This window comes from Macaca nemestrina, chromosome 1 (assembly GCF_043159975.1).
Source record: "Macaca nemestrina isolate mMacNem1 chromosome 1, mMacNem.hap1, whole genome shotgun sequence".
Lineage (NCBI taxonomy): Eukaryota > Metazoa > Chordata > Mammalia > Primates > Cercopithecidae > Macaca > Macaca nemestrina.
In genome coordinates, this window is record NC_092125.1 from 127,950,832 (window position 1) to 127,963,451 (window position 12,620).

The 12,620-nt window shown below is 33.6% G+C and overlaps 1 pseudogene; it reads right to left on the reverse strand.

The window, feature by feature from the left end:
- Window positions 1–9,228: 9,228 nt before the first annotated feature.
- On the reverse strand, window positions 9,229–9,651 carry LOC105489193 (peptidyl-prolyl cis-trans isomerase NIMA-interacting 4 pseudogene; annotated as a pseudogene).
- Between the last annotated feature and the right edge of the window lie 2,969 nt (window positions 9,652–12,620).

A 12,620-nucleotide genomic window follows, 5' to 3' on the forward strand; every position in this document is an offset into this window, starting at 1 on the left:
AAAATCCAGCAGGGGAGTCAAATTTTAAAGCTCTGAAATGATCTCCTTTTAATCCATGTCTCACATCCTTGTTATGCTGATGCAAAAGGTGGGCTCCCATGGCCTTGAGCAACTCTGCCCTTGTGGCTTTGCAGGGTAAAACTCACCTCCCAGCTGCTTTCATGGACTAGTGTTGAGTCTTGGTGGCTTTTCTAGGTGCACAGTCCAAGCTGTCTGTGGGTCTACTCTTCTGTTTGGAGTACAGTGGCCCTCTTCTCACAGCTCCACTAGGAAGTGCCTCAGTGGGGACCCCGTGTGGGGATTCTTAAGCCACAGTTTTCTTCTACACTGCCTGAGCAGAGGTTCTTCATGAGGCATCCACCCCTATAGCAAACTTCTACATGGACATCCAGGCATTTCCATACATCCTTTGAAATTTAAGTAGAGCTTCCCCAACCTCAATTCTTAACTTCTGAGCACCCACAGGCCCAACACCATGTGGAAGCTGCCAAGACTTAGAGTTTGCACCCTCTGAAGCAATAGCCTGAGCTGTACATTGACCCATTTTAGCCATTGCTGGGACACAGGGCACCAAGTCCTGAGACTGCACCAAGCAGGAAGGTTGGGCCCAGCCAGCAAAACAAAGTTTTCCTCCCAGTCCTCCAGGCCTGTGATGAGAAGGACTGCCATGAAGAACTCTGACATGTCCTGGACACATTTCCCCCTATTGTCTTAGTGATTAATATTTGGTTCCTTGTTACTTATGCAAATGTATACAGCTAGCTTTAATTTCTCTTCAGAAAATGAAGTTTTCTTTTCTATTGCATGATCAGGCTGAAAACTTTCCAAACTTTTATCCTCTGCTTTCCTTTTTAATATAAGTTTCAATTCCAAACCATCTCTTTGCAAATGCATGAAACTGAATACTTTTAGAACAATCCATGTTGCCAGTCTTGGTGGCTTATGCCTGTAATCCCAGCAATTTGGGAATCCACAGCAGGCAGATCATTTGAGGTCAAGAGTTTAAGATCAGCCTGTTCAAAATGGTGAACACCTCTATTTACTAAACATACAAAAATTAGCCCAGCATGGTGGTGCATGCCTGTAATCCCAGCTACTTGGGAGGCTGAGGCAGGAGAATCGCTTGAACTCAGAAGGTAGAGGTTGCAGTGAGTCGAGATTGCACCACTGAACTCCAGCCTGGGTAACAGAGCAAGACTCTGCATCAAAAAAATAAGAAGTAAAAATGAAGAGCTCCCAGTCACCTCTTGAATCCTTTGCTACTTAGAAATTTCTTCTGCCAGATACCCTAAATTATATCTCTCAAGTTCAAAGTTCCACAGATCTCTAGGTCAGGGCAGAATGTTGCCAGTCTCTTTGCTAAAGCATAGTAAGACTCACCTTTATTCAAGTTCCTAACAAATTCCTCATCTCCATCTGAGACAAGCTCAGCCTGAACTTCATTTTCCGTATCATTATTATCATTTTGTTCAAAGCCATTCAACAAGTCTCTAGGAAACTCCAAACTTTCCCATATCTTCCTATTTTCTGAGCCCTCCAAACTCTTCCAACCTCTGACTATTACCCAGTTCCAAAGTCGCTTCCACATTTTCAAGTATCTTTATAGCATCACCCCACTCTCTGCAATACAAGTTTACTGAATTAGTCCATTCTCTCACTGCTATAAAGAGATACCTCAATCTGGGTAATGTATAAAGGAAAGAGGTTTAATTGTCTCACAGTTCCACATGGCTGGGGAGACCTCAGGAAACTTGCAATCATGGAGGAAGGAGAAGGGGAAGCAGATACCTTCTTTACAAGGTGGCAGTAAGGAGAATGAATACAGGAGGAACTATCACACACTCATAAAATCATGAGATCTCATGACAACTCACTCACTATCACAAGAACAGAATGGGACAGATTACCCCTATGATCCATTTACCTCCACCTGGTCTCTCCCTTGACAAGCAGGGATTATGGGGATTACAATTCAAGGTGAGACTTTGGGTGGGAATACAGCCAAACCATGTCACTCTGCATATTATTTTTTTTCTTTAGGTCTCTAACTTTATGTTTCATAGCTTCTATTTCTGTTCACTGATTTGCCTACTCACAAGGTCTTTTGCACAGGTTTTCATTTGGTGCTTACTAGGAAAACTACAGAAAAAGGGTAAGACTGGAGATGGAGCCTCTCCATAGAGAAGAAAAAGGAGGGAGAAAGGCTATATTTTCAGTAAAGCCAATTTTTTTCTATGAGTTTTTATTCTGATATATAGTAACGATATGAAATCGAAATAAAAAAAAATTGAGATTGAAGGTTCTTTTACGGGAAAGATTGAATCTGCTATTATAGCAATGGGAATTATGCAGTATAGAAGGAGAAGGTGAAAGGAATAAAGAAAATAAAATGGATACTAGCATAAAGTCTTGGAGTAGGTGATAAGGGAGGTCAGTATTATAAAAATAATTCACAGAAGGATTATCTCTTAAAGAAAGATTGCTAATGAATTAAAGTTAGAGTCCAGAGATTCTAGTCTGGAAAACTTATATGTAGCTAAAATATGCGCATTCTAGTCAGTTCTGAAGTCATTCAGCTCAAGATTATATGTAGGCTTGGAGGTAATGAAGAACTTCTTCAAAGACACTTTTAGTAGGCAGCTCAATCAAATATCGCAGTTTTGGAAAAGCAGTATTTCATGAGAAGGGTTAAGAGTTAATGGACAGGAGATAAGAAGCTTTAGGTAACAGGCGTCGACAGAGACTGAATTGATTGTGGTAACCAGCATGAAGTTATGGGAGTCTTCTTATTTTCTTGTGCTACAATATATAGAAAGTTTGGTCTATTCGTTATAGATATTTATTCCATTCTCCCAGCAACTTTTTCAATTGCCCCTTACCCATGCCATTCCTTATATGCTCTAAAAACACTTGCAACTCATTTGAAATAAGTTCGAGAAGACTGCAAAATTATCTGTTAAATGTCAAACACAAGTCTGCAAGAGCAGCTATAGAAATTATGGCCCTGTCTCATGTTAACCACATCTCAGAATTTAAAGTGTGTGGTGTCTATAACCTAAACAATGGTCTATTCTCTGCAGGAAACTACTTGACTTCCATTTGAAGAGCAGTCTTAAAATTGGCTTTTTATTCCTATAATTACATAGGAAACACTCGACCCACTTTAGATGTCAAAGTCTTGACTTAATCTAATTAAGGATAAGGACAAGAAGCTTTTATACGAGAGAGAAGATAGTGTAATACAGAATGTCTTCCATAACATATGTTTAATAAATTTTGGCTTTTTCAGAAGTACGAATGGAGTACAGATGGATATATAGAATTGTAAATTTCATTCTATCACACACAAACACACAAACACATATGCACACCAAAATATGATTTACACTTTTTTTTAGAACAAGACGTTCTTTATTGAGAGATCACAACCTCATTGAAAACTTCAAAAATATTTCATTCACTTTTGCATTAACAGTCCACGGGTAGTTCTTGGTATTTATTAAAGTGGTTATCGATAACTGTTTGTTCTTTAAAATAAAATAGTTACCGTTTCAAAATTCCAATCCAAACATAAAATATTTAAGGCCATGGGGTAAAATAAGGTCTTTCAAAATAGCTTTTCAGCAGTGATTTTATCAAAATTTGAATCTCTTGATTTCACAATGCCCTTTCATGTTGAGGTTTAAATAAATTTACACATGTAAATAATTTTTATAAAGAAATTAATATAAAACAACATGTGATAGATATTGAAAGAAAATTACTTTTTCTTATTTCTTCTCTATTTTGGATTATATAACCAGAAATTTACATGAAAACTCTAAAATATGAGGATTTTTTCGCTGTGAAAGAGAAGAAGCTTAGTCATAGAATGTGTAGTTGGTGAAGTAACCAGTAGAAAATAACATCAACCTATGAAAACAGAATAGGCTCATTTTCTAATAATCTCAGTGTGGTTATTCAGTGAATCAAGTTAAAAAGCACCATTAATCTCACAAAATAGATATTTCAATCTAGCTTTAGCTGTGGGAATATTGCAAGCAAAACAAATAGGAAACAATTAAAGAACATTTATATGTTAACTGATCATCTTGAATGACTTTTTCAAAGTCAGTTTAATTGACTATTGCCGTGCTGAAAGGGAGTAATTAAAATAAAGAGTTAGAATTGCAAATCTTTAATTATCTTCTGATAATAATGAGCAGTCTTGTGTAATCTTGAGTAGGTAACATTTTATTTAGATTGATTTCCTTTAAACAATCTTCACCAAGTCTACCTTTAAAATGTACTGAAGCAGCTTTTCTTTTTTTCTCAAAGGCACACTATGCAGAATTCATTTATCAAGGCAAGATTTTAACCTCTAAAGCCCTATGATTAAAAATACTAATAATTATATAAATGTGTGAAGTTTCTTCACATGTGATATAACATACACATTACTTGGACAATTTTCTTCCTTTGATTACATAAAATAAAAACTTTAAAATTTTTAAATTGTTTTAATTTAATATGCACAAGATGTTTTGATATATTAATACCTATAAGTAGTAAGTGATTACTACAACCAAATTAACATATGCATTATTTCACAATTGTCCTTCTGTTTCTTGCTTTTCTTTTTTATTTTTTTGATGAACATAACTGAAATATACTTTATTAGGAAATATTCCTTATACTTCTCACGATGAACACTTAGCTTGCTTCCATATCTTGCCTATTGTGAATAATGCTACAATAAGCATAGGAGTACAGATATCTTTACCAGGTAATGATTTTATTTCCTTCGGATATAAGCAAAGAGAAATTACTGGAAATTTCCATAGTGTCTGCACCGATTTACATTTTCACACACCAGGCACAAGAGTTCCTTCTTTTTCACATTCTCGCCAACACTCTCTTGCCTTTTTGATAATATCCATCCTAACAGGTGTGAGGGGATATCTTCTTGTGATTTTGATTTGTATTTTCCTGATGATTAGTGATGTTGAGCATCTGTTCCCTTAACTATGGGCTATTTATGTATTTCGGGGGTCCTATGTCTATTTGAGTCCTCAGCCTATTTTTTAATTGGGTCATTAAAATATTTTGACTATTAAATTGTGGGAGTTCCTTATAGACTTTAGATATTAATCCCTTATCTTATATGTAGTTCACAAATATTTATTTCCCAATCCATAGGCTGCCTTTCTAGTTTTGCTGATTGGTTCCTGTGCTGTGCAGAGCATTTTAATTTTATATATTCCAACTTGTTTATTTTTGTGTTTGTGATTTATCATTTTGGTATTATGTCAAAAAAATAATTACCAAGTTGAATGTCAAGGAGCTTTTCCTCTATGTTTTCTTTTGGAGCTTCATGGTTTCAGATTTTACATTTAGGTCTTTAATACATTAGTTAGTGTTTGAATATAGTGTAATGTAACAGCCTAATTTCATTATTTTGCATGTCGATGTTCGGTTTTCCACACACCATTTATTGAAGAGACTATCCTTTTCCCACTGTGCATTCTTGAAGCACTTGTCAAAAATAAATGCATATGCTTAGATTTGTTTTTTGGTTTTTCTCTATTCCACTGAACTGTGTATCTGTTCTTGTGCCAGCATCATACTGTCTGAATTACCATAACTTTGAGGTAGATTTTGAAATCAGGTAATAGGGTTTCTCCAGCTTTGTTTATTTTGCTCAAGAATGTTTTGGCTGCTCAGGGTCTTTTGTGTTTTCATAAAAAGTTTAGATTTTTTTCCATTTCTATGAAAAATGTCATTGAAATTTTGATAGTGATTGTGTTGAATCTGCAGATTGCCTTAGGGAGTATAGATATTTGAACAAGATTGATTCTTCCAATTCATGAATATGGACTATCTTTCCATTTATTTGTGTTTAATTTCTTTCATCAGTGTCAGTGTATAGATCTTTCACCTATTTGGTTATTTTATTTTATTTTGTAGCTATTGTCAATAAGATTGTTATTATTGATTTCTTTTTTGAATAGTCCATAGTTGGAGTATTCTACTGATTTCTCTGTGTTGATATTGTATCCTGAAATTTTACTGAATTCATTTATTAGTTCTACTGTTTTTGGTGGGATGTTTAGGGTTTCTATAAGCAAAATCATGTCATCTGCAAACAGAGACAATTCCACTTCTTGCTTTTCAATGTGGATGCCTTCTATTTATTTCTGTCGCATAACTATTCTGGATAGGACTTCCCGTACTATGATGAATAGAAGTTGTGGGACTGGATATGATTGTTTTGTTCCTGAACTTAGAAGAAAACTCTCAACTTTTCACCATTCAGTATAATGTTAGTTGTGGGATTTTGTTATGTTGAAGTATATTCCTTCTCTTCCCCATTTGTTGAGAGTTTTTAATTATGAAAGTATATTGAGTTTTCTAAAACACTTTCTCTGCATCCATGGTGGTGATCATATGCTTTATTTCCTCGCTTAATTCTGTAAAAGCTTTCCTTGGATGGAATATTTTTATAACTAATTCAATTTCTTTACTCTTTATTGGTGTGTTCATTCTTTTATTTCTTCATGATGTGATACTGGCAGACTGTTTCTAGAATTTTTTTTGTTTTATTTTGTCTAGATTATCTAATTTGTTGTCATATAATTGTTCATTGTTCCTTTTAATTCTTTGTATTTCTGTGATATCATTTGTAATATGTCTTCTTTCATTTCCAATTTTATTTGAATCTTTTCTCTTTTTCTCTTAGTCTAGCTAAATGTTTGTTTATTTTGTTTATCTTTCAAAAATAACAATTATTTTATTAATCTTTTCTATTGTCTATTGTTTTCTAGTCTATTTCTAGTATGGAAATGCACTTCTTAGGAACAATTTTTTGCTGTTTAGTAAAAGAAAACATCTAGAAAAATTTAGATTATTAGATACAGAATTAATGCCAAATTGTACAACTTGTCAACAATATTCTGACATCAAATATCATTCTGTCTTATGTATCATGTGTAAACAAAAAACCTAGCAACATAAGCAGTTAGTATTTTCTTAAGTTATTCTAATTTACGAGTGGTCAATAATCATAACATGATGAACTTAGAAATCCCCTTATTTATAAGCATTAGAAAATAACAATTTGATAAGGCAGAAGTCTTATAGAAATAATTCTTAGTTCAGATTACAGGCATACAATATAACTAAGGAAAGAAAAACAAAAATTTGTGAGTCATTATTATGGAAGATATTCAGCTAAACAATAATAATAAAGAGGTTATTGCATATTATTTTCTGCAAAGGTATTTTATATTGAGTAGCTTTTGTTAAGTATGAAATAATGAAAACCTACAATTTATATGCAGAACTGACAAAATAGAAGGTGATATGGCTGCAGCAAATAAATATAAATATTTTTATTTGCTCTGCAAAATAAAATACCAAAGAAAAGCCTGAGGATAATGTGTTTTGACATTTAGAGTATAGTTTTCAGCTCTGTACATTAATTCTAGAGAAATTATGACAGACAATCTAGATAATTCTGCTTTTTAAAAAAAATAAAGACCATTATAATATATGTTAAGTCTTCACTAGATCGGCAACTGTATTAGAGCAAATAGTTAAGAAGTTTTCTAAGCTATTGCTTTGCAACATCCAGACAAAATTGTTTTATCTCAGAAATGATGTTTTTGGCAAATAAATCATAATAGCCCTATTTCAGTAAACTATGTAAAATAAATAACTTAAAGTTTAAAAATATTTGAAATAGCTAATATTTGCCTATTAATAGATTATCCTGTTCATAGCACATACAAGACAGAGTTCTAAATTATCAGTATTACTAGATTAGAATAAATTAAATTTTGCTAATTATTTCAATTATATACCATTTGAAAAGTTAAGATATGTGTTTAGTTCTTTCATCATATTAAAAAATCTATGACTTCATCTATTTAATGAATACATAAATATAATTTCATCTTTCATCATATTTAGAATATTTGTATTATAAAAATTGTACTTAAAATTGATTGTATAATATTTGATGAGCACAATTATATGTCAAATTAAAAACATTAAATACAATACTTAAGACCTACATTGTCTAATTAAAAGTTAAAATTGAAATGAGATAACTCTACATACCAATTAGAATGACTTAAGTTAAAAAGAATGACCATATCAAGTGTTGCCAAAGATGTGGATAAACTGGAACTCTCACATACCACCAAGAGAAGTCAAATGATATAATCACTTTGATTAACAGTTTAGCAGTTTCTTAAAACATTAAACATATACCTACAATATGGTACAGCCATTTATCTCAGTGGTATTTATACAAACAATAAATGCATATGCCCACATAAGGCTTGTACATGAATGTTCATAGCAGTTTTGTTTAGTTCCAAACTGCAAATTACTCCAATGTCCATTGACAGATGAATGGACAAACTGTGGCATATCCATATAATTGAATTCAAGTCAGCAATAAAAATTAACTATTAATGAACTATTTATACATGTTACAATGTAGATTGATTTTAAAATTGTTTTTTGAATGAAAGTAATCAGAAAAAAACACACAGGTCGGGAACAGTGCCTCACACCTATAATTCCAGCACTATGAGAGGCCAACATGGACAGATTGCTGGGGGGGCTCACGAGTTCAAGACCAACCTGGGCAACATAGTGAAACACCTTCTCTTAAAAAAAAAAAAAAAAAAAATAGCAGGGCGTGATGGTGTTTGACTAGTCCCAGACACTCTGGAGGTTGACATGGGAGGAACATTGAGCCTAACAGGTTGAAGGTCGAGTGAGTCATGATGGTGCCACTGTACTGCAAATTGGATGACACATATATGCTGCGTTTTTTATTTGTTAAAAATTCTAACGAATACAAATTAATCTACAGCAATAGAAAGCATATCTACAGTTTCCTGGAGATGTGGGTTGGAAAGAGCTGGGTAAGGAAGGGCTAATTAAAAAGGGGAACAAGAAATCCTTTGGGTAGATGACCATTTTCTTACTTGACATGATAGTTTCATGGGTAGATATGTATGTCAAGACCTATTAAATTATAAACTCTAAATAGGTACAGTTTATTCTATGTTAATTACAGCTGTTAAAAATCTGTTTTCGTTTTCTGGCAATATGCTTGCTTTTTTTTGCTTTTTACTTCTGTATATATCAATGCTGTTTCCTTGTCATACTTACTTTTTTTTTAATTGAAGGCCAAGAAGAGTGTGCTGACAGATTTTTTTTTTCAGTCTTTCATATGATTTTATTTTCTTCCTTCAACCATAATAATATGATCTCCAAATTCCGTCTTAACCGGTGGGTCTGTAAACACAGGCTTATCCATCCCACTTACAGGCAAGGCAAATGCTGCTTCTTGAAATGGTCCCACCATGGACCCTCTGGTCATCCAACCCAAGTCGCCCCCTTGCCTGGCTTTATCTTCACTATACTGTGAGGCCACTTCATTGAATCTCATCCCAGACTTGAACTTTTCCATGGCTTCCGTGATTTTGCCATATTTTTCACATAGAATGTGTCTGACCTTTACTGCATTGCCACCACCTTTGGGACCTTGAGCCTTCTTGTCAGCACTGTCACTCCCAGAGGCTGCTACCTCTTCCCTGCTTTTCCAGAACCACTTTTTCCTTTGGGCGGCATCTTGGATGCTTGTTGTTGAACTCTCCAGATTTTTTTTTTCTATTCTTTTCTTTTTTTTTTTTTTTTTGAGACAGAGTCTCGCTGTGTCACCCAGGCTGGAGTGCAGCTGTTTGCAATCTGTTAAAAATCCCTTATTTTCCACATGAATTTTACCTATTGTAGTTGTCATAGAGTTTACATTTACAAAGGGATACTTTTCAAATTCTTTTTTATTCAATTGCTAATTCTGTAAATTAAATATATCTCAATATAACATTTGTTTTATTATGTTATAGTAGGTGGCTAAGATACGTTATAGTAAATGACTAAGATATCTTGCTATTCAGAGAGCACACTTTTCTAACAGGGTAATTTCCCTAATCAGAGAGATTTGTTATGGCATTATGGCTATAGCTATTCCTAGAACCCATGACCATAAATATACAGAATAATATTATCTCATGGCCATCCTCTACTGAGTCTATTCCCATATTGCATATAGACTATGCTCATTCTAAGCAATGAGGTAAAAGGAATTTAAGGGATTGTTGTGGGATCACTATGTCTACTTTTAAGTTTTACAAAATAATTTCACCTTTATATCTGCAACAAATAGAGCTAGTAGTGTTTGTTGGAATCTAATCTCACAATAGCTTGAGTCTCATATTTTTTTTGTACTGATAGTTCATTCATTTGCACTGTTGTGTAATATTTCCTGTACACTATTCATCTTTTCTTTTCATTGTGAATGGAATTCATATTTCATGTAACTGACCCTTATACATAGTGCTACTTTAAAATCATTTTACCTGTATTTTAATGAACATATGTACACATTTCTGTTAGAAATGGAATTGCTCATGTTCAATTCCTTTCTTTTTAGAAAATACAAAAACTTTTGCTCATTCTCCTTGTGCCTCTATGTCTATAATTCTCTTTCGCACATTATTTATCTTCTCTTTCTTTCTCTGCCTCCTTGAAGATATATCTACTTGTAAGTTTTCCAGTTTACTCATTTCTTCCTTCTACATATTTAAGATATAAAATCCATTTATGGAAATTTAATTTAATTTATTAAAATTTAAACAACATTTCTATTTGAATATTTTAAAATCAATTTTCATTTTCTGGCAATATGCTTTTTTTTTTTTTTACTTTTTATTTCTGTATATATCAATGGTGTTTCCTTGTCATACTTAATTATTTTTTAATTGAAGGCCAAGAAGAGTGTGCTGAGAGCTTTTTTTTTTTTTTTTTTGAGACAGAGTCTTGCTCTGTCGCCCAGGCTGTAGTACAGTGGCGAGATCTCGGCTCACTGTAAGCTCTGCCTCCCGGGTTCACGCCATTCTCCTGCCTCAGCCTCCCGACTAGCTGGGACTACAGGCACCCGCCATCATGCCTGGCTAATTTTTTTGTGTTTTTAGTAGAGACGGGGTTTCACCGTATTAGCTAGGATGGTCTAGATCTCCTGACCTCGTGATCTGCCCACCTCAGCCTCCCAAAGTGCTGGGATTACAGGCGTGAGCCACCACGCCCAGCCTGACAGATCATTTAAATGCTAAATAGTTTACTGGCAAATCATTTTGATCCATTGGATATGGTAGGGTGGACTTTATTAGTGATCTGTTTGTCTTTAATTCTGTTTGTCTTTACCCTTAGGTCATAATTCTTATTTCTAGAGCTTATGTCTCAATTTGATAGTGTAGCCCTTTGATCTGAATACAAACTAGAATGATTTCAGAGACAATTCAACTTGTAACACTCTGTAATGCAACCTATTTTTCCTCAACACTGGACAATTGCTGAAACCATAGGTGTTTGGATTATTTAAATATTTTCTTATGAGTTATCTATTCATGTTTTTGCCCAGTTTTCCTATCCCGTTTTAATCTTCCTTCTCACTTTGTGATAGTTTTTTTTTAAATAAATTAGAAATATTAACAATTTATTAGTGATATAGGTTACAAGTACTTTATTTCTGTCCCGTCTTTCAGTTCTATTTGACTTTGCAGTATTTCGTTTGTACAATGCAGAATTTTTTTAATGTTATACTGTTAATCAACCTTTTAATTATCTCTGTGTTTTTACTTTCTTTACTGTCTTTTGCAATAAAAACAATCCTTCGTGTTGTAATATAGTCCAACTTACCAGAAAATTATGTGGTTAATTATGTGTTCCATTTAAAGACTGTAGCTTACCCCATGAAATTGTTTTATGCATTCCTGTAGCATCATCACACTTTTACTTTTACTTTCACATTTACATCTTCAATCCATTGTCGAAGAACACCAGAGCCAGGCAATAGCTAAAAGCAGTAACAGTAGATTTGACTCAGAAAATACTGTAATAGTTTAAGGCAGTATGAAACTGAGCTCAATTCTGAATGCAATAAGGAGAATCTGGAATTTATAGTCAAGGAGTATGGTGAGATTGTTGGATGAAAAATTGCTGAGAGGTGACCTCAGTGTTAGGGGGATTCTTGCTAAACTGACTAAACAGGACTCTCATTGAAGGCAGGACAAGGTAATCAGATATCAAAGGAGTAATTTGTTCTGATACTGAGTGCTCACATATCAAGAATGAAGAGGTTGACTTAACAGAATTCTTTGCTAAGACTTGGACAGGCATAGAAAAGGAAGGACAAAGAATATGTTTAGGCTGTTTCTTCAGAAGAACCTTACTGAAGTTTAGTCAACTATAGAAAGCCTTTGTTGCCATTTGAAATATTTTTCTGTATGATGCATATTAAAGATCAAAATTTACTTTTTTCCCCAAAGGATATCCACTTTCCCAGAATCATTTATTTAAAGGACTATTTTTTTTTTTTTAATGCACTGAATGTCACCTTTGTCACAAATCAAATTACTCTACCCGTTGGACTATTTCTGGACATTGTTTTCAATTTCATTTTTCTATTTTTTCTAATAGTTCAATAATTGTATCTTTAAATTAAGTGTTAATATAGTTAGTGAAAATCTTCTGGAGTTAATTTTTTAAGGGTTGCTTAGCTT